The sequence below is a fragment of the Felis catus genome, chromosome C1, assembly GCF_018350175.1.
Source record: "Felis catus isolate Fca126 chromosome C1, F.catus_Fca126_mat1.0, whole genome shotgun sequence".
Lineage (NCBI taxonomy): Eukaryota > Metazoa > Chordata > Mammalia > Carnivora > Felidae > Felis > Felis catus.
The window spans coordinates 97,890,180-97,913,633 of record NC_058375.1 but is presented as its reverse complement, the minus strand read 5'-3'; the positions used below and the strand labels follow the sequence as shown (position 1 = coordinate 97,913,633).

General features: G+C 39.4%; 1 protein-coding gene across 3 annotated transcripts in view; it reads left to right on the top strand.

Annotated features, from left to right (window-relative positions):
• The first annotated feature begins 18 nt into the window (after positions 1 to 18).
• DENND2C (DENN domain containing 2C) overlaps positions 19 to 23,454 on the top strand; it is an 89,324-nt gene continuing 65,888 nt past the window's right edge. For 2 of the 3 annotated variants that reach the window (XM_023259018.2, XM_023259016.2), the window contains exon 1: positions 19 to 158. The gene's annotated coding sequence lies outside the window, so the exon portion shown is untranslated. The remainder of the gene's footprint in view (positions 159 to 23,454) is intronic. The other variant, XM_023259017.2, reaches the window with a different exon arrangement.

The window sequence follows — 23,454 nt, the reverse complement described above, 5'->3', positions numbered from 1 at the left end:
GGGGTGGGGCCGCGGCCGGGCGGGGCGGGGCCTTCGACTGGGCCTGCGGGGGCGGGGCGCAGCCGACTCCGAGTGCTAGCGCCGAGAGCTGGCGCCTCCGCGGTGAGAGCGAGAACCTCGCAGCCCGGCCGTGGGGGCGACGTGGAGGTCGAAGGCAGGTAGGTGCGGGGCGATCCTGGGCGGCCTCTAAGGCGGGTGCCTCGGTCCCTCGAGGCGGTGCGTGTCGCATGCTGGGCGTCGGAAGCGGGGCAGCGGGGCTGGCAGTGAGGGAGCCGGGACGCGCGGAGGTGTCGGCCGGGCCCCGCAGTCTGGGCGCCTCCCCTGCCCGGAGGGACACGCGAGGGTCGGACCGGAGCCCGGCGGCTACTGGCGTCGGGAGCCCGGCTGGTGGGCCGCGGTGGCTGTGGCGGAGCCTGGCGAGGCATCTCTCCGCCGCTCACCTCGGGGCCCGAGACCAGGGCCGGGGGCGCTCGGCAGTCTTAGGGACGGGAGAGGGAGCGCGCCATCCAGGAGGAAACGCGGGGCTGTCGCCGGGACTGGCCGGCGAGTTTGAATGTCCACAGGCTGAGACCGTGGACTTTTAAACATTTGTGTGTGTTTCGATTCTTAACAGAATCTGAGGAGCACAATATTGAAAGTCGTCAAGTAGGATTTTGATTTTAAAATCGGACAGTGGGACATCTAAGAACTTTTGAGTAACTAGTATAGCAGAGGATGATTAGATTGTGAGTCAAGGGCTGGAGTCTCCGCCAGGACCCACATAACACATGTGATACCTCAGTCAAAACTACTGTGAAACTGGGACGCTCGCGCCCAGGGGTGTTGAGAGCCAAAGGAGATGAGTGAGAGTCGTCTGTAAATGTTAGGTACTGAAATTGATGCATCAGCAGCATGCATATTCTGTAAAGAAACTACTAAACGCCAGACACGTAGTAGGCACTATGTAAATCTTTACCCCGAGGCTAGTGATTCACCTCCAGTGTTTTAGATAAAAGTCTTAAATCTTTGTTTTCTGCGTAAATTGTTTAAGCTCCTTTTTTCCCCCAGAATCGCTATTGCTTGAAGTGTGGTCCATTTTTAACTGATTAATAAAATTTTCCAGAATAGCACATATTATCTATACATTGTTACTGAATTATTTATCATGAAGTTAGGTAGCAATCGAATACATAATTTACTTTTTTGCTTTAGGTAAGTAGTTCTAGTTTAAGTTACCTGGTAAAGTAAGCTGGGAGTATGGCTTCAAATCAAGACTTTCATTTGCTTTTGTAAGATTTAAGTCCTTCAAAACAAAATTACTATGTAGCTGTATTTTTTTGTACATTTATTATAGACACTTGCGTTCTTTTCCATGGATATGTGAATGTATAAGGGGTTTTAGGGGGAGAACAGAAATAAAAAAAGGGAATAGCAATTTGTTACCATCAGACTTACTGGGGATATTTGTAGGTGGTTCTGAAGTAGTTTCCCAGGTAGAAACAGGGAAATATAGTAATTGTACCTCTTGGCCTTTCATTAGGGTTTTTTTAATATTGAATATGGCAATAGATTTTTTAAAACGCAGATATAAAGGAAGAATATTGGTTTTTTTTGATGTGACAATAGACAGTTTTCTAAACCTGGAAATTATATTTTAAATGATCTGTAGCGTGTCTTATAGACAAGAATTTTAGACCAAAGGAGACTAAAAGCAAATCAGATGGAGTAGAGGGAAGGTTCCCAGTGAACATAATTTGTGTGTTGCTTTAAAAGTTTTATGTTTCAGCAGTTCAGTGGAAGATAGGTGTTTTGAAACTACTTAAAACAATTTTAAATGTTTTAAATATGTACTCTCTATATAAATTTTGCTGTGATTTATAATTTGTTGATTTTGGAGGTCTGAAGCCTTACTGTCACATTATTTATTGAGTACTTACTATATTCCAGGGCACCGTTTTAGCACTTACATTGTATTTGGGTATGAGAAGAATATAATTCCTTCTTTCTAGGAGATTGCACTCTACCAAGTGGGCTAAAATAAGTAGTAAGAAAGCTGTTTTTAAAACTGATGATAACATCAGTCAGCATTTATTGGGACCTACTTTGAGCCGGGCAGTGTTCTAAATTCTTTACGTGCATTACTTATTTAATCCTTAAAACAGCACCATGAGGGGTGTCATTTTTTGGTCTCCTCATTGAAAGACATAGAGGTTGAGTAACGCCCCCGTCAAACAGCCTAGGCAGCAAAGCTAGCATTCGAGCCAGACAGTTAGACTCCAGAAATCCTGATCTCAACCTCTGCATTATACTGAGTTTCAAATTCTGTGAGTGGAATACAAATCAAATCCAATGTGTATTTAAAAGAGAGTTCTCTAAAGAACTTCTTCAAAAAAGAAGCAGAGAGAGAAAGAAACTGGTATTGCAAGATGTAGATGAAAGCTTGTCCAAGCTACAGTTTAATTATACTTTGTATATAAGACCATTTTCCCCCCACCCTGGTGAATGACTCGGGATTCTTTTTGTTTCTAAACTCTCAGTCACTCAGTTACTACAATTGTGGTATTATCTTAATAATAGAACAGGTGATTATTTTTCAACAAGGAGTTTAAAATATCTGTTCTCAGACCAAAAGTGAAATGTTAGATTTAAGAAAAAAAAGAATGCTTCCCTGCCTTCAGAAAGCTTATAACCAGAGATGGCTGGGTGGCTCGGTCGGTTAAATGACTGACTCTTGATTTTGGCTCAGATCACCATCCCAGGATCTTGGGATTGAGCCCTGAGTCCGGCTCCGCACTGCACGTGGAGCCTGGTTAAGATTCTCTCTCTCCCCCTCTGCCCTCTCCCCTGCTTGCACTCTCTTTCTCTCTCTAAAATTAAAAAAAAAAATTTGTTTCAAGAAGCATATAAGCAGACATGTAAATAAGTCCCTACAATTTCAGTGTGATAAGAGTTATAACAGAGATTGAGACAGAATTTAGTGGGAATAGTGATGAGGGAAAATAATTCTGTGTATGATAGGGAGGAAGATTAGAGAGAAGATACCATATTTGAATTTGGCTTTGCAGGATGAATAGCAGTTAACTGAGTTGAGGAAGGAATTAGGAGATATGGATGAAAACAAGAATATTATGTGGAAGTTTATGGTATGTGTGAGGGATGTATTGTAGTTTATTGCCTAAAGATGAGAGTGTATTGGGGCGCCTGGGTGGTGCAGTCGGTTAAGCGTCCGACTTCAGCCAGGTCACGATCTCGTGGTCTGGGAGTTCGAGCCCCGCGTCAGGCTCTGGGCTGATGGCTCGGAGCCTGGAGCCTGTTTCTGATTCTGTGTCTCCCTCTCTCTCTGCCCCTCCCCCGTTCATGCTCTGTCTCTCTCTGTCCCAAAAATAAATAAACGTTGAAAAAAAAAAAAAGATGAGAGTGTATGAAGATGAGAGGCTGGGCTAAAGGGGATGGTGCCTGGAACCAAGCTGGAAAAAGAAAATTGCTGAGTTTGATTATGGTGGCATTAGGGTCACTGAAATTGCTAGAAATGAGGTGAGTGTGGGGTTTCAGTGTCTCTCCTTGGGAATAATGAAGACTTGTCCGGTTTGGCAAAGTGTTTCACTATAGAATATGGTGTTAAAAGCTGTTTTAATACTTTGAAGTACAAGAAGTGTCCTAAAACAACATACAGATTTAGCTAAATAAAAAGTTAGGACTCAGAAAAAAGAAGTTGGCTGGTGCCACGCGGTGAAGAGTTTCTGTATCATGTTAGGGACTTTGGACTCGATTCTAAAGACAATGGAGAGCCAGTGAAGGATGGTAGGTAATTAGGAAAGATAATATGGTGGTATGGTGTGGAGGCTGGATGGGATGGAGAGAGGCAGAAGATAAAGAGATAAGTTAGAAGGCTTAACGCTATTGAAATCGTCCAGATAAGAGAGGATAGGGCCTGGAGTGGGGAAATCATAATAGAGAAGAGGAGAGGACATGTCAAGATGTAGAATTTACAGGGGCCTCAAAAGTGATTGGCTTTGAAGGTGAACAGAAAAAGTAAATGGCTTAGTTTCTTAGTTTGGGAAACCGTGGGTAGGAGAACTTGTTTTATTTTTTAATGTGAGAGGAAGATCATTGTTTCAGTGTTGAACACGTTGAGTTTGAAGTGTGTCTGTCTGAAGCATTCAGGTAGAGATGTCAGGTCGGGGGGATCCAGAGCCCAGGAGGGAGGCTGAGATTGGTGATCCAGATTTCAGAGTTAGCCAGTAAGTGGTATTTGAAGCCTTAAGAGCAGAGGAAATTGCTCAGGGAGAGCAATCATACGATATGATTCTTGATCTCAGGGCTGTGAGTTTGGGCCCCATGTTGGGTGTAGAGATTTACTTCAAAATAAAATCTTAAAAACATAAAATAGTAAAATAAAATTTTATTCGGGAGTCACTCATTTATTCCAGAAGTGTATTGCCCGAGGTATTATTGGAGTTCCTGTTTGTTAAAGCAAACAAACAAACAAATGAAACAACTTTATAGCAAATTCACAGCCATACAAGAATGTAGACCTTCTAGTTTTATTACAGAATTCTTTTTCCTCCTCTGTACTTTCTATTTCTGTGCATATATTGCCAATTTAGCTTGAGTCAAACCTATGAAAGCATATGACTATACCCTCACTCAATTGTTAGCTCTTGGAAGTCAGAGAAAGTGCTTTTTTTTCCGAAGAGATCTTCACTTCCCATAAATATGGATTATTAATAAATGTTTGTTGGTTGATTCATCTTCATAACCAACCTTACTCAATTTCGGCTCCAAGTGGCTTAGCCATCTCCAAAATTCATATTCATCCCCAAAGAATGAAGGTTTGCCGCCACTGAGGAAACTCAAAAGAATGTGGTATGGCTTTGAAAGCATTTTCAAAAATGGACTTTCGGAAATATTTTCCTAATTTGTAGTATCATTAGAATAAACGTATGGTCTCTTAAGGGAGAAGGTGGCAAACTTTCTCTGTAAAGGGCTAGAATGGTAAATACTAGACTTTGTGGGCCATATGTCTCTGTCACAGCTACGCAATTCTGCTATAAAAAGCCATGGACAATACTTCAATGAATGAGCATGGGCTCTGTTCCAATTAAAGTTTATTTATGGTCACTAAAATCTGAATTTCATATAATTTTCACATGTCACAGAATATTATACTTCTTTGATTATTTTTTCAACCATTTAAAAATGTAAAAACCAGGCTTTGTTCAGAGGCCCTACAGAAACAGGTGATGGGCCACATTTGGTTGATCCTGTCATAAGGAGTGTTTTTTTAAGTACTTAGATTTGTAAGTTTAGTTTTACTTATTTTTAACTTTTTAAAAATGTTTATTTATTTTTGAGAGAGAGGAGACAGAGTACGAGTGGGAGAGGGGCAGAGAGAGAGGGAGACACAGAATCCCAAGCAGGCTCCAGGCTCCGAAATGTCAGCACAGAGCCCACGAACTGTGACATCATGACCTGAGCTGATGTCAGCCACCTAACCAACAGAGCCACCCAGGTGCCCTTGTAAGTTTAGTTTTAAAAAAAGTTCTTCAGGGGCGCCTGGGTGGCTCAGTCGGTTAAGCTTCCAACTTCGGCTCAGGTCATGATCTCATGGTTCGTGAGTTCGAGCCCCACATCGGGCTCTGTGCTGAGAGCCTAGAGCCTGCTTCGGATTCTGTGTCCCCCCCCCCCCCCCCCCGCCTCTCTCTTGCTTGTACTCTGTCTCTCTCTCTCTCACTCTCTCTCTCAAGAATAAATGAAATGCTAAAAAAAATTTTTTTAAATAAACAAAAAAAAATAAAAATAAAAATAAAAAAAGTTCTTCAGAGTTATACCTCCTGCTTTTAAATTCTAATACATTTCTTGAAACCTATGGAAATGTTAAGTTCATCCTCCTTTTCTTTCATATAATAGGTGGAAAATATTCCCCTTATTGTTTTAGAACCTGAGACACAGAGAAGTGGATTAACTTGGACAATGTCAGGATCAAAAATACGTTTGAAAATATTTTCAGTATTCAGTGCTTCTTACTAAATTAATAAAATGGCGATCTGTTTGCCTCAGTGAAAGTGGGGATTTTGAAAACTGGGTGAAATAAAAGACCAAAACTTGAAGGATTATCCTGCACTGGTTCCAAGAGAGTTAGACAGGATGGAATCTTTGGTCTTTTTTCCTCTCTGACTTAAATAAATAATTTTTATCCTAAAGAAAAGAAAACATGCAATTTTTCTTCACTTCATGGGCATTAGAATGGGTTGTGAGATTGAAGGATTAAGTAACTGATGGTGAGGTAAGAGAAGGAAATGTAAAGGACTTACTTCTTCACATCTAGCTATCCCAGATGTTTCTCTTATACCCCCTGTTTTTGAAAAGGAAATTCAATATTTTTATCCTTATAAGTCTTAGATTCCTGGATAGCAGCCTGAGAATGGACTCTTTAGCATTCGACTTAGGCAGTATTAATCCACTTATATTAGTTAAAGTTTATTATTTATGCTCTATTTTTTTAAAGTTAGATTTCTTGGGGTGCCTGGGTGGCTCAGTCGGTTAAGCGTCCGACTTCAGCTCAGGTCATGATCTCAGGGTCCGTGAGTTCGAGCCCCGTGTCGGGCTCTGTGCTGACAGCTCAGAGCCTGGAGCCTGCTTCAGATTTTGTGTCTCCCTCTCTCTCTGACCCTCCCCCATTCATGCTCTGTCTCTCTCTGTCTCAAAAAGAAATAAATAAATAAATAAATAAATAAATAAATAAATAAATATTGATTAAAAAAATAAAGTTAGATTTCTGACTTTGGAAGTGTTTACAGCAGTGATAAATGTTTACAACAGAGGACATGGAAGAAAATTATTAGTTTTCCTTCAAAGTTAGAAATGGCATATGTGTGGATTTTTTTGTGTGGATGTTATTTTTTTTTAATTTTTTAATGTTTATTTATTTTTGAGAGAGAAAGAGACAGAGCACAAGCAGAAGAGAGGCAGAGAGAGAGAGAGAGGGAAACACAGAATCTGAAAGAGGTTTCAGGCTCTCAGAAGTCAGCACAGAGCCTGACATGGGGCTGGAACTCAGGAACCGTGAGACCATGACCTGAGTGAAATCAGATGCTTAACCGACTGAGCCACTCAGGCACCCCATGTGTGGATGTTAAATTTTAGGACAGATTGTGGTGTGTGTGTGTGTGTGTGTGTGTGTGTGTGTGTATTATTCTTGCAGCTACTTAAAAGAGATGTGCTTTTTTTCTCTTTCTTTTTTTCTACCAGAGTAAAAAAACAAAAAACACCAGCTATCTAGAATATGTTTGAATTGGTTACTTAGCAATATGAAGCATAGTTTTATATTTAAATTTTTTAATGTTTATTTATTTATTTTGAGAGAGAGAGAGCCAAGGAGGAGGAGAGAGAACCCCAAACAGGCTCCACGTTGTCAGCACAGAGCTGGACACAGGCCTTGAACTCACAAACTGTGAGATCATGACCTGAACCTAAATCAAGAGTCAAACACTTAACCCACTGAGCCACCCAGGTGCCCCGATATTTAAATATTTAGCTGTTTTCTTTGGTACTCTGATTATTTAAGAGTCTGTTAAGGCCGATGATAATAGGACCTGCTGGGAGGAAATGACACAGCTGGCTCTACAACAGCATTCACTCAGACTGTCTTTTCCCTGGTCCCTACTTAAACTGGAAGGGGTAACATGGAACAGAAGAGGAACGTTATGTGAACTAAAGTAATGGCCCATTTGAGCGTGATCATAGCGCAGGGTTATCATCACCCAGTTCATTTAGATTAGCAGAATTCAAGGTCAAGCAAAATGTAGCAGAACTGTATTGGCCTCTGGTGAAAATGGTGAGATGCTGTCTAACCAAGTCTTATTTGTGAACTTTAAATGTGTTCCTAAAGTGTAGTATTCTTAAGAGTTCAGTGATAATGATAATTTAAGAGAAAATGAGATCCATTTGTCCTTAGAATTTATTACTTAGCTATCAGAAGAAGAAAGCATGAAGTAAAGAATACAGAAACATGTTCAATAGCTGCATTTGGATGTACAAAAATGTTGAGAAAATAATGAATTGAGAAAGAGTCTAAGACTTTTAATGAAGATTATTTAAAATATGGGTTTATCAAATGTGCAAAACCTGACTAAAATGACAGACTCTGTATTTGTATTAATGTTGCAAATGAAAGTTAATCATATTTAAAATTAAAAAAGACTCTTGGAAACATAGCATACTGGACTTTTCAGTAAACCTTTCCAAATGTTTTCAAAGAAAAAAATGTAAAATGATCACAGTTTCCTTTTTATTCATGGACCTTTCCTGGAAGAGACTCATTATTGTTTTATTTCGTTGTCTATCAGTGGCGGAAGAGAAAAATGGCTACATACCTCTTGGAAAAAAGTATTCATCTCGAATTCATGGATGTTATGTTTATGATTTTTGATGATATATCAGCTGAAAATTAAAACTTCACCTCTTAGTGATGACATACCCCCATTCTATACCATTATGGGACATTTCATCATGCTGATGAGGTGGCTAGAGTGTGATACAGATATCACAGTCCAGAGTGATGGAATCACTGATATTGTAAGTTGTACTATGCTTTCAGTTTGTCAAGAAAATGACTTCTTGTGGCTTAGTTCTTCATTTACTCTGAAAAATGAGTCTATGACATTGCTTACTTATCATCATTTTGTATTATGACCAAATAATACGTTTCTAAATTGCAAAGTAGAAAGAATGTAGTACTATTTTTGCCATTCACATCAACTCATTGTTTCAAGGAGGATTTTCAACCCTGACCCAATTCAAAACAAAAGAATAAAAGACTGTAGTGATCCTGATAAGTACGTAGCATTGTCTTTGTGTTTTCCAGACTGGAATTAATTTATGAACAGGAAAAGTCACCCACTGCATTACATTGGATCTTTGTTAATTGTATATTTTTTATACTATATTATATTATATTATATTATATTATATTATATTATATTATATATAATTTATTTTATATTACTTATTTTGGAATTTTAAATGTATTTGCATAATGGGAACATAATATTTGATGTTCACTTTATGTTTTACTTTATCATATGGTAATTATTTTGTGAAACTTCTATTTCAGGTGTGCGTGTGTGTGTGCATGTGTTTGTGTGTGTATTATGACAAAACATGTATTCCTTGCCATGGGTTTGGTTAGGGCAGTTCATGAAACACTGGCCTAAGAAGGACTTGATTGAATAGGCAGTCCTCTCTCACTAAGCAGGCTAAAGAACCTTGGCAATTGTGTGTGTATGTTCTATAAAACCAGACCGACATACACTTCTGCTGTTACTGCCGGGAGATGATCCCGTTTTGATTTTCCATTCATTCCTCCCCAGAAAAATTACAATCACCTGCTGTATCTCCTCCTCTGTTGATGTTATGTGTTCCTGTTTCCTTGTGTTTATTAATTTCCTCAAACCCAATTTCTCCCCACAAACATGCCTCTCCTTCACTCAGTACCCGAGACTTCACTTTTGCCCTCATCATATCACCGGGTTCCTTGGCTCCACTGATCTTCCATTATTTACACCGAAAGCCAAGGCAAGGCATTCCCCTGAGTGGAGAAAATGGCTAGTTTTTCTATCTTTGGCACTAGTCTATTTTGTTCACTCTTGTGCCCAGCTTTAGGAGAGAGATGAAGAGTCACATAGGCCAGACCCTCTATGAATCATGCTGTCCAACTTCAATCAAATGTCCAGCCATTAATCTATTAACTATCCACCTTGTTGTTGAGTAGCTCTTAAAGATTTTATCCTCAAGTAGCCAGGCTTCTTCTCTAAAATGGCCGGGCTATTTTATTTTCATAGATTACAGCCTGGTACACCATGAGCAAGCTTCACTGACTTGGTATGAGAAAGTTTACCTGACTTGATCTGAGCCTTCGTTACACTATACATACTTTCTTGTCTTTTTCCCAGTTCTGTAAGAGCTGCCATCCTTCTCGGACTCTTAAGCCTCTTTCTTCCATGAGACCTAACCTGCCTCAAACCTCTTCCATGTTTCATCCTTTGTGGATCTTGTTTGTTTGTTTGTTTTGTTTGTTTGTTTTTGCTGCAATTTAAAAGCATGTATAGGCTTTATTCCCCAACTTTAAACTGTTGTGTTTGAGGTTGCTTGCCCCTTTTGTTTTTATTTTTTCTCACCAATTTTACAAAAAAATGTTGTATTCGTTTGCTCACTGATTGTCTTCATAAGCTGTAGCGAGCTGTTAGCTGTCCTTACCGTCCCTTTGACACCATTTATTTAATGCCCTGTCATCAAAAACAAGGACCTTTCTCAGTCCTTAGTCTCCTTACTTATAAAACACTGATGTGCCTCTTCCTTTTCTTTTTAGGACATTTTCCTCCTATCCTGTCCGTGATCCACATTCTCCTGGTTCTGTTAGCTCTCCCCAGTCTTGCCCATTTTTTATCTGGTTCTGTCTTTTCTTCTCATTTGCAGTTTCTAATCATGATTCATGTTCTCAAAGGTTTAGCCCCTACCTCTGCTTTTTGAAAAACTCTCTGCTTACCTCCCATTTGAGACTTTTGCTTTACTGGGATACAGAATAAAGTGATATAGTCATTGGCAAATACGTACATACATACATATATGCATAAATCATACATACATACAAACTCTCTGCTTAGGGAACCTGTAGGTTCTTGCTTCTTTTTTTTCAATTTCACACCTATCTTAAACCTTCTTTATCCTCGGTTTTTCCATCTTTCACTTTACTCCCAGCAGATAATCGCCCTTGTTATCTCAAAGAGAAAAGAGCAGCCACCAGAGGAGAGGTTCATCAGCGTAAGGCCCCTACACCTACATATATACCTGCATCCTTGCCTTTCTTTCCTCATTACTTTCTGTTCCCAGGGAAGCACTCTTCTTCTTCCTGACAAATGCTAATCCCTGCAGCTGCAGTTGGATGCCACACCCTGCCTCCCTCTTGGGGTTTGCTCTCAGACCTTTGTTTCTTCTCTACTGATTCCTTTCCACCACTGTTTAAATAAGCTTAGTTCTCCTCTATCCAAAAAAAAAAAAAAAAAAAAGGCTTTCCTGAGCCCCGTATTCCTGTTCAGCTACCACTCTGTTGTCCACTTGCCTCCCTGGATAAACCCCTTGAAATGATTGGCTGCAGTTGCTGTTTCCATTCTTTTTTCCCACCCACTTCTCATTTCACTGTGACCCCTGCCATGCCACTGAACCTGCACTTACCCAGTTCTTATGACCAACAGACACTCAAGTCTTTACCTTATTTGACCTTTTGATGGTGTATCTGTCACTGTTGACCATTCTTTTCTGTTTAAGGATTCTCTTCCTTTGACTTCCATGACTCTACACACTCCTGGTATTTTCTTCCATCATTTATCTACATTTATGACTTAAATTGCCATCTATGATAGAAGCGGACTGACCTAGAATGTCCTAGAACTGACCTGTTTTGGATTAGTAATATTTTTAGAGTTGTATAATGCTTGATGCCAACATTACGTGATGATCTACAAAAGTCATTTAAAAAAATAAATTATGATTCTGTGGTGACAAAGGATGTGTGGCCTGGTATGGTAAGAAATAAATTAGTTTGTAAAGTTTGCACGGATACCACAGTGAGATGCCACAATGTAACAGAATGGCTAAAATCAAAAAGCCTAGTAATCTAAGTCCTGGTGAGATGAAGGAGTGGCCAGAACTCATACACTACTAGGGCGGGTGTAAATTGGTACAGCCCCCTTTGACAGGTCTTTGGCAGTGTCTGTTAAAGTGAAGTGTGTGATCGACAGTAACCAAACTATGGAAAGAGCCAAAATGTCCATTGATAGATGAATGGATAAAGAAGATGTGCTATATATATATATATATATATATATATATATATATATATATACACACATATATACATATACATGAATATATATGTGTATATGTATATATGTATATATACACGATGGAGTATTACTCGGCAATCAAAAAGAATGAAATCTTGCCATTTGCAACTATGTGGGTGGAACTGGAGGGCATTGTGCTACGTGAAATTAGTCAGAGAAAGACAAATATATGACTTCACTCATATGAGGACTTTAAGATACAAAACAGATGAACACTAGGGAAGGGAAGCAAAAATAATAGAAAAACAAGGAGGGGGACAAAATATAAGAGACTCTTAAATATAGAGGACAAACAGAGGGTTGTGGGAGGGAAGGATGGGCTAAATGGGTAAGGGACGTTAAGGAATCTACTCCTGAAATCATTGTTGCACTATATGCTAACTAACTTGGATGTAAATTAAAACATTAATTAATTAATTAATTAAAAAAATAAAATGAAGTGTATGTCTGCCCTATAACCAGCAATTCTACTGCTAGGTAATACCCAAGAGATTTAAATAAGTGACTATATACATTAAAGACACATAGAAGAATGTTTATAAGAGCTTTCCTCATAACAGTCAAAACTGGGAACAAATGTTCATATCTGTCAACAGGAGAATGAATTAATAAATGCTGGTGTTTCTATTAGATGGAATAATACTCAGCAAGGGGAAAAAAAACCCTACTGTTATATACAATAGCATGAGTGAATCCTACAGATTCTATTTTGCACAAAAGAAACCATACCAAAATAATACTACTGTATGATTTTGTTTAAATGAAATTCAAGAAAAGGCAAAACTAATCCGTGGATTGAAGTCAGATGGGTGATTCCTTCTGGGGGATGGTTACTGCCTGGAAAGGGACACGAAGGAACCTGAGGTGTGACGGGTGGTGGTTACACAGGGTATTCATATGTAAAAGTTCTTTGAGCTGTACGCTTAGGATTAGTGGACTTTATGTGCTTTATATATGCTACACTAAAAAAAAGAAAAAAATTTACACATCTTAGAAAACTCTTGGCACATAATAAGTGCTTCAGAAGTATTTGGTCTGGCGCCTGGCTGGCTTAGTTGGTGCAGCATGCGACTCTTGATCTCGGGGTCATGAGCTTGAGCTTCACGTTGAATGAAGAGATTACTTAAAAAAAAAAAAAAGAAAGAAATATTTGTTACTGTTGTTCTATTTGTCAGGAATGCCTCTCAGTTTTGTTCTTTTGGTAGATGCTTTCTCATCTGTCAAATTTCATTTAATAATAAACTGCCTATAACTATATATAAATGTCCTGTAAGTGTGTTTGTATTTTATTTTCATGTGTATGATTTTCTAATGGGATATAGTATGGAGTGAAAGGTACATAGACTGGTTTCAGAGTATGGCTCTGTCACTTAACCACGTGGCTCTACACCTCTGTTTTGTCTGTAAATGAGGACAATAATACCTGCCTGTGGCACAGATTTTTTGCCAACTCTAATGTCCATTCTCCTAAGACACAGAAGTCAATTTTTTGGCTGGGCACATTGCAGGATAAAAAGATGAATGATTGTGGTGCCTGGGTGGCTCAGTCGGTTAAGCGTCCGACTCTTGGTTTTGGCTCAGGTCATGACGTCGTGGTTTGTGAGTTCGAGCCCCACATTGGACTCTGTGCTGACAGTGTGGAGCCTGTGTGGGATTCTCTCTCTCCCCACTCTCTCTACCCCTACCCAACTCGTGCTCTATCTCTCTCTTAAAATAAATAAACTTAGAAAAAAAAAAAGATGACTGATTATGTTTCCCAGTCTCACATGTATCTAGTACATGTGACTAAGTCCTGGTCAGTGGGCAATCAGCAAAAGCATTATATGAGACTTTCAGGAATGCTGCTTTAATAGAGCTGCCTTTTTTCCTTTCTGCTTCCTGGAATGCACGTGTAAAAGCTGGAACTCTAACAGCTCATATGAACTATGAAGTGATTGTGAAGATAGAAGCTATGCGTTGGGGATGGCATAGCAGAAGTATTGGAGCTCAAGGGCCTTGGGGCACCTTAGGCTGCTACTCACCTTCCTTCCTTCCTTCCTTCCTTCCTTCCTTCCTTCCTTCCTTCCTTCCTCCCTCCCTCCCTCCCTCCCTCCCTCGTTTCCTTCCTTCCAGTAAGTCTATGCCCAACATGGAGCTCGAACTCACAACCCAGAGATCAAGAGCTGTGTGCTTCACCAACTGAGCCAGCCAGGTGCCACTCTCTCTTTTTTTAAGTGGAGAGAAACAGACATCTCTTTGTTTAAAAACATAGGTTAAGCTCCTGCCATTTTCAGTTTTTAAGTAATCTGTACACAAACTTAATTCTAACTGATATACGACCTCAAAGAGGTGCTCCAAAAATCGATATAAAGTGACTGAAATGGTTGGCATATAATAGTTACTTAATAAAGCTCAACTGCTGTTACTGCTGTTTTAATTGCCAAAATGCCTTATATGAAGTAGGTGTTCAGAACATATATGATGAATCTTCTAAAAGTAAGTTATCTTTTTTTTTTTGGAAACAAATGTTGTACAAGTGATTTATGTTTATTTTTAAAAATTAGAAAATACAGGGGCGCCTGGGTGGCTCAGTTGATTAAGTGTCCAGCTTCAGCTCAGGTTATTATCTTGTGGTTTGTGAGTTCAAGCCCGGCATCAGTCTGTCTGCTGTCAGCACAGAGCCTGCTTCAGATCCTCTGTACCCCTCTCTCTTTGCCTTTCCCCTGCTTGCGTGCTCTCTCTCTCTTTCTCAAAAATAAACATCTAAAAACTAAAATTAAAAAATTTGAGGGGCGCCTGGGTGGCGTAGTCGGTTAAGCGTCCGACTTCAGCCAGGTCACGATCTCACGGTCCGTGGGTTCGAGCCCCGCGTCGGGCTCTGGGCTGATGCTCAGAGCCTGGAGCCTGTTTCCGATTCTGTGTCTCCCTCTCTCTCTGCCCCTCCCCCGTTCATGCTCTGTCTCTCTCTGTCCCAAAAATAAATAAACATTGAAAAAAAAATTTTTTTTTAAATAAAAAAAAATAAAAAATTTGAAAGTAAAGATTAACCAAAAGAAAACTCACCATAGTTCTATTACTTAGAGATAATCTCTGTTAACATTTTGGTATATATCCATGTTTACTTTTAAATTTTATGTATTTATTCATACAGATTTTTGAATTATACTGCACAGTCTTTTATAACATTTTCTTTTACTTACTAGATTTTGAACAGGGTATAACTTAATAGTATTTCAGTCTATGGGTTTGCCATAATATTGTACATCTAACGTACAGTAAATACATTTAATGATAGTCCCTATTAGAAATTTATTTTCCATTTTACAGTAATCTAAATCCACTCTTTCATATACATTTGTGAATTTATCCAGCGACTTCCCTTGGATAAATAATTAGAAGTGATATTTCTGCAATATTATGTGTGTTCATTTTTTTAAAAAAGCATTAAGATTTTATTTAGTATAGAAAAATGTAAAGAATGCAATGTAATTTTTTTTGTTTTTTTTTAAAGTTTATTTTTGAGACAGAGAGAGACAGAGCATGAATGGGGGAGGGGCAGAGAGAGAGGGAGACACAGAATCTGAAGCAGGCTCCAGGCTCGGAGCCATCAGCCCAGAGCCCGACGTGGGGCTCGAACTCACGGACCGCGAGATCACGACCTGAGCTGAAGTCGGACGCTTAACCAACTGAGCCACCCAGGCGCCCCAAGAATACAATTTAACAGAGCCATTTTTCCACCATCCAAATAGATCCTGTCTTAACATTAAAAAACAACAACAAAAGTATGTAATACCAGTTTAAAAAAAAGGTTCAAGCATTATAAAGTTATAAAATGGAGAGTAAAAAACTTGTTTCAAGTCCTTGCTGGTCTCATCGTTGATGATTTCTTGCTTATCCACTATAATTGCAATAAGCAGCGTCCATAAAATTTAATCTTCCAAAACACTGAGTCATGGTATTACAAAAACAATACAAAAAAAAAATGTTTAAAGTATGGTCTGATTGTATAAAAAGTATCGGTGTGAAGATGATGAAACTTTTACTGACAGAACTGACCTTATACTGAACCGAGAAAATCCAAATGATGGTAAGATGATCACTTCCTAACTACCCCTTTCGTTCACTTTGAGGAAGAGAAAAGGCCTAGTCCACCCACTCCATATCAGAGAAGGAGGCTGAACAGAGGAGGAGTCAGTTATATAATATTCAGTTCACATCATGGCAAGGTGTATGTGTGTGTGTGTGTGTGTGTGTGAGTGTGCATGTGCACATTTGTTTGTGGATGGGTATGTATATAGATATATGTATATCTTTTTTAAAAGGGTATAGAGAAGGAATTGTTTCCCCCACTTTTATTTTTTGCACATTTTGCACATTTGCACAACTAGAGAAATTGTTTCCCCCACTTTTATTTTGCACATTTTCCCATATCTACACATAGATCTCTACCTCATTCTTTTTAATACTTGCATGGTACAGGTAGGTATCTCCCAGTTTTTGAAAGTTCACATTAGGCTGTTTGCTTTTACGGGCAATCTACCTATGTGCCTATTTTTGCTAACTGAAAGAAATCTGAAGAGGACATTCACTGCCACAAAGAAAGGCAAAAAGTGAAAGTAGCGTTCAGCATTTATTTTGCATTGAACTGAGCTATTATAGACGCACTCAGCTAGAGCGTCTCCGCGGAGCTCCTGCCCCTGGAACTACACTCCGCATCTCAGCATCAGCCACCATGGCTTTGAACTGCATCTGTGAGCATCTATACTTTAGCTCAGTTTATTTTGTGCATCTATTAGCAAGATGTGTGCTAAGGTATCAGAATCCTGAGAGAGGCTATTTTGGGGGGTCTGGGAAAGCTGAAACAATTTTCCGTATAAATTAATGGTAATTACTTTTTCACTTTATGCCAATTTGGGTTATGAAAGGTTTCATAGAAATGCCCTATTTTCAGATGGTGGGGAGGCCTGTATTCAATGGTCAAGGTGTTCTGTTTGAGTGGCTTGTCTGTTACGCATAGGTACCCAGCTGACAGGCTGAAACCCAGCCTGAGGTTCACTTGTCAGTACTCCGTGCCAGTCTGCCCCCACTTCCTCACCCATCCCTGGCTCTGACAGTCCACCCCAGCCACTCATCAGCCTGGCTGCCCCCTCATTCTGCTCAGGCATTAACATCTGCAGGGCCTGGCCTCTTGACCTTGTTCAGGCCCTGTCTGCTACACCAACAGCCCTCCTATGTGCATGCTGTCCTGACTCCCCAAGCTCTGGTGCTCTCACCCCCGGCTCTGCTCTGATGTGGCTCCTTAGCATCAGGCATGGATGCCTACCTTACACTCAGTTCCCCCTGACCCTTTAGTTCCGAACAGGCCAGAAGGAGAAGGGGAAGAGTGGTAACTATGATTGCTTCTAAGTGATATTGTTGGGCCTGAGGGTTTCATACATTACAGACCTAAAACTTAGTGGTAATTTAAATGGTAATTTGAGGAATAGGAGACATGTTTAATAACTATGTGAATGTACTTTGTGTTGCTTTTATATTGTCAAGTGAGATAAAATATCCGTTGGATGTATAATTTTGGGATGATTTGCAAACTCGAGAAATCTGTCTTCTGGCTTTTTGGCTTTAGAATAAGGTAGGAAGTTACATTGTTCAGGGGATATGAATGTACGTTTTTAGGAGAGCCTGTTATGTCTATAGTTTTAAATCCTTGAAAAGTACATTGTTTATATAACACTAAAAAAGGCAGGATACGAGTACATATATACTATAATTGCTACTATATAAAAGTATGCTTATGAAAAAAAAGACAGGAAATATACTAAAATATACTAGTGATTACCGGAGATGGTAGGCTTACAGGTATTTTCCTCTCATTTTCTCTATTTTCAAAATTTCTAAAAAGTGGTAGTAGTACTTTATGATATTTAAAACTTTAAAAAAATGTTTCTTTTTACTTTCTGGAATTTTTTCCTAACCTTTGAACACTATAGGAAGTAAGAACTTTGCTATCTTTATTTTCCAGTGTCTTGCTAAGAATTTAGCCAAGATTTAGTTTGTGATGTAAAAACTGTGTTACTTGGGGGCACTTGGTGGCTCAGTCCATTAAACTTCTGACTTCGGCTCAGGTCATGATCTCACGATTTGTGAGTTCAAGCGCCCCCATTGGGCTCTGTGCTGACAGCTCAGAGCCTTGAGTCTGCTTTGAATTCTGTGTCTCCCTCTCTTTCTGCCCCTCTGCCCTCGCGTTCTGTCTCTCTCTCAAAATAAATAAACATTAAAAATAATAATAATAGTAATAAAACAAGCTATTTTGAAGCTATTTGTAAAGTATACAAGTTCTAGTTTGGGACAGTTATTTCTTTAGAGGAGGTTTTGAAAAGGATGATTAGATCAAAAAATTAAGATAAACCACTTAATTATTTGGATGGTTACTAACATTGCATTAATTTAATGAAATTGTAAAGTTTCATGTTATTAAACTTAGTTTTATATGTAATTTTTCACACTGTGGCATTTTATAAAACTTCCTCTTCTGCTGAAGCATTTAATTTGACCCTTGTACCTAAGCAGCCTTTAAAATTTATCCCGCTCAGCAGGGGTGGATACCAATCCCTGTGTTTCTCCTATTCTGGGTACAAGTTAAGCACTTTGAGTGATTATCTTAAGCTTCCAGTCCCTTAGTGTGAGGTGGGCAGGAAGTACCTCCCCCTTTTCCCTTAGGAGGCAAGGAAACACACACCGCCCAATTTCTTTAAAGAAGTTCTTTATATTGTCCCTTGTAACCCTTACAACTAACTAATTATAATTCCTTTTACATAGTTTTGACAAGGGTAGTGAACTGATGTTAACACAGCCAGTTTGGGGCTGCCCTACTTCATAAGCCTTGCACTTCTCTTTAGAATATGGAAGTGTTGGACTCCTATTGTTTTGATCTTGGCCTTTGAGGCCCCTGCTGAAACTCTGAGAGGACAGGAAAAGTTGCATTTGACATCCTGTTATATTAGCTGATATTATTGTTATGTCTGCCCACAAACAAGTAATACGTACTGGTTAAATGCAGAAGCTTTGGAGTAAAGCGGAACTAAGTTTGTGTTACCTGAGTAACATACCGAACCCGTTCAGTCTCAGCTTCCTCATCTACAAAAGGGGGGTAATAATAACTATTTGTCAGAGCTGTGAGAATCAAATGTAATAATGCATGTAGGTACTAAGCACAATGCTTGGCACCTGAAACATTTAATAAGTGATAATAATGATCATTTAAAATATCACATCACCTGGGGTGCCTGAGTGGCTCAGTCGATTGAGTGTCCTACTTCGGCTCAGGTCCTGATCTCCTGGTTCGTGGGTTTGAGCCCCGTGTCGGGCCCTGTGCTGACAGCCTGGAACCTACTTTGGATTCTGTGTCTCCCTCTCTCTCTGCTCCTCCCCAGCTCATGTTCTGTCTCTCTCTCTCTCTCTCTCCTTCAAAAATAAATAAACATTAAAAAAAATTTTTTTAATAAAATAAAATATCACATCACTATGCAAAGATACCTCTTCTGTGCCACCTGGATTTTTTTCTCTTTACACTACATTTGCTGAAAATATTTGGGTTGTGGTAATTAAGTTCTCCTGCTGATAAGAGACGTAAGAACTGAATTAGAGAGGACCGCTTTGACATCGGTCATGCTGTTAGTGACGCTGAATACTCTCCTGTTGACTTACTACAACATTCTTTATGGGACAGGAGCAGTGGTGTGAATAACAAATCATATCATTAGCTTATTTGGAAGATATCTTTTAAAACTTAGGGATTATGAATTTAAGAAACAAAAAACAAATGAACTTAGGGGAAGGGAAGGAAAAATAAGATAAAAACAGAGGGAGGCAAACCATAAGAGACTCTGAAATACAGAGAACAAACTGAGGGTTGCTGGCAGGGTGTTGGGTGGGGGGGAGGATGGGCTAAATGGGTGAAGGGCATTAACGAGGGCACTTTTTGGGATGACCGCTGGGTGTCAAATGTAAGTGATGAATCAGTAAATTCTACTCCTGAAACTATTATTACACTATATGTTAACTCACTTGGATTTAAATTTTTAAAAAATGAAAAGAAAAAAAAAACTTACGGATTATATTATGTATTTTTTTCAAAGTATCTTTCTAAATTTATTTTTCTTTTTTTTTTAATTTTTTTTTCAACATTTATTTATTTTTTGGGACAGAGAGAGAGACAGAGCATGAACGGGGGAGGGGCAGAGAGAGAGGGAGACACAGAATCGGAAACAGGCTCCAGGCTCTGAGCCATCAGCCCAGAGCCTGACGCGGGGCTCGAACTCACGGACCGCGAGATCGTGACCTGGCTGAAGTCGGACGCTTAACTGACTGCGCCACCCAGGCGCCCCTAAATTTATTTTTCTTATTTTCCTTGGTAAATTTAGTTGAGTACCTTTCAAATGTATTTGGTAAAACATTACTCTATAGGCTAACTGCATTACAGTAGTATTCTATTTAGTATTATGTTCCAGTCCAAAGATGTGGTCTCAACAGCGTACTAATTAACATATGTGTTATAACAGGGGTCTACTGTAAGAAAATTAGTTTGCATTCTTTTCACAAACATAGCAGGAAGGCATGACGTAGAAGCCAATGAAATGGCTTGACAAAGTTGGGCAGAATATTAGATTTGAACAAATACTAGATTTGAGCAGGGCATTATCATATTGTGGGTCAACTAGATAGTCATAATCGAGTTTTGGTGAATGGAGTGCCAACTGTATAAATTAAACTGTTGTCATCCTCTGTAGGCAGAACAATACTTTTATGTCTCTGTTTTGCTACCTCTAACATCTACACCTCTATTTTGCTCTGTTTTGCTACACCTGTGTTTCATCTTCAACTGTAGCATTTTTACACCTTTCATATCACAAATTGAAGGTGCATCCCAAAGAGATTTTGAGGTTTATAAAGGATACAAATAGGACAAGGCAAAAGTTGCTGGGAGGTTGGTCCCTGTACTCCTGATACGAGAATTGGGTAAGGACTTTTAGTGCGCACAGCACTCCTGGCTCCTGTGAATCTAAATCCAACTCTTTATTGGTATCTGTGCTCCAGAGTAACTCTTTGGAAATCCGAATTGTCTCCTAAATTCTAAGAGGTATGGTTAGCTGAAGAACCTGCTTCTATACTCCTAGGGATTTTGAATTGCTCTGTAAGCTCTGATATAAACTTGGCTAACTTCATGGTTTAAGATGTTGGTTTGGGAGCTTAGTTCTACTTTAAGGCCTGTTTTACCAGGGGCCCATACAGCCTCTTAGGACTGGTACACTTCTGGATATGGTACACTATACAATTAACCATACCTAGCTTGGCTCTAAACTGGATTATTGACCGAACACTAGATTGAAGTCTAGCTGCAACAGAAGCACAGCTACTAATTTGATTGCCAGCCTCCTTGAAACGTAGACGGAGGAACGCTTTTCTCAAATCGCATTCTTCTTTCTTCCAGCCTCTAGTGCATGTGTCCCCTGCTCCCCCAGGCTTCTTTTGTGTTTCCCTGTCATTTGGGAAAAGCCTAAGACTGTCCAGATGTAAATGACCTCTGTAGGCATGTATTTTGCACCTTTCAGAAGACAGTTCTTGGTGAGTAGTTAACAATACTGTTGCTAAGAGAGTAGATCTTAAATGTTCTCGATACAAAATAAAATAGTAATGAGTTGATGAACGTGTTAACTAACCTTATTGTGATAATCATTTCAGAGTATATGCACTTACCAAATCACGTTGTACGCCTTAAACTCACACAATATCCTATGTCACACCTATCCTATTGTTACACCTCAATAAAGCTGTGGAGGAAAATACGTCTTACATCTTCTCTGTACCCTGAGTTTCAAAGGAAAGAGTTGTTTGCATTTTATACTCATAAAACTTTTGGTCGCCTGGTTACTTTAGCAGACCCCTGAATATTCTCAGTTTACTTGTGTAAAATGGTAAACTTTAAAGGTAATACACGTGTAAGTTGGAATACTTTACTCTGTACTCATGGTCTTCTACAGGTGCACAAGGTGATACACTGAGATGAAAAGAGCATTAGCATTGTTTTTGTATCCATTTTCATCTAAAAAAAGCAATAAATTAGGCTGTACTAAATATACAGACTGACACTGATGCCTTCACTCCTGTCAGAGTTCATTTATGGGATTAATCCCCAGGGAAAGAGTGCTCATCCCCCAGCAAAAAGGAGTTGACAGTGACATCCTCACTTTCTGTTTACTTTTACCTGTTGCAACACATAGCAGTTTTTATGTGTCCAGCTTATGTGTGTCTAAGTAGGTAGATTTAAAAATTATATTTTATTTAAATTTTTTAAATGTTTATTTTTTGAGAGAGAGAGACAGAATGCAAGCAGGGGAGGTGCAGAGAGAGAGGGAGACACAGAATCCGAAGCAGGCTCCAGGCTCTGAGCTGTCAGCACAAAGGCCAACTCAGGATTCGAACCCACAAGCTGTGAAATTGTGACCTGAGCCAAAGTGAGACACTTAACCGTCTGAACCACCCAGGTGCTCCTTAAGATTTTATTTTTAAATAATCTCTATACCCAAAGTGGGGCTCTAACTCACAACCCTCAGATCAAGAGTCACACATGCCACTGACTGAGCCCCCAGGTACCCCTACAAACTATATTTTAAATGGTAGAATCATTACAATTCTTTGAGAATAGGATGAACAATAGCCTTGAAAATAATTTGTATCTCAGGGGTGCCTGGGTGGCTCAGTCAGTTAAGTATCTGACTTTGGCTCAGGTCATGACCTCGTGGTTGGTGAGTTTGAGCCCCCCGTCAAGACTCTGCTTTCAGCACAGAACCCGCTTCAGATCCTCTGTCCCCCTCTCCCTCTGATTCTCCCCAACTTATTCTCTCTCTCTCTAAATAAACTTAAAAAGAAAAAAAAGAATTTGTATTTCATGTAGTTTCTTAGTTTGTTATGGAGAAGTATTTTTAAAAGTTTAGAAGTTGAAAGTTTAAAAGTTTAAAATATTTCCTTTACCAGTAGAAAAGTTCCAGAACTGTTGGGTTTCTGTAATAACAATTGATTATTGGCAGAAATTTTTAAAAATATAGACACATTCAATATATCCCTTCAAGGTAAAAGTGATGTTTTAAGAATGAATGAGAACTCTATTGTTTTTCTGAAGAATCTCATGATTTAGAGAGAGGATTTGGTGTTTGGAAGTGTTTTCATTGCTATTTATTGTTGCCCAAAACAAAGGATGTATATCATCTGTAAAAGCTTCATATCTGCACACTTAGGACCCTTGGAAACAATTTTCTGGTCTGTTTTAAAATCTTTCAGGGATACCTGGGTGGCTTAGTTGGTTAAGTATCCAACTTCAGCTCAAGTCATGATCTCACAGTTCATGACTTCAAGCCCCGCATCGGGCTCACTGTCGTCAGCTCAGAGCTGGCTTTGGATCCTGTGTCCCCCCTCTCTCTGCCCCTCCCCGCCACTCAAAATGAGTAAACATTTAAAAAAATAAAATCTTGGGGCACCTGGGTGGCTCAGTCAGTTGAGCGTTTGACTTCGGGTCAGGTTATGATCTCGTGGTCCATGG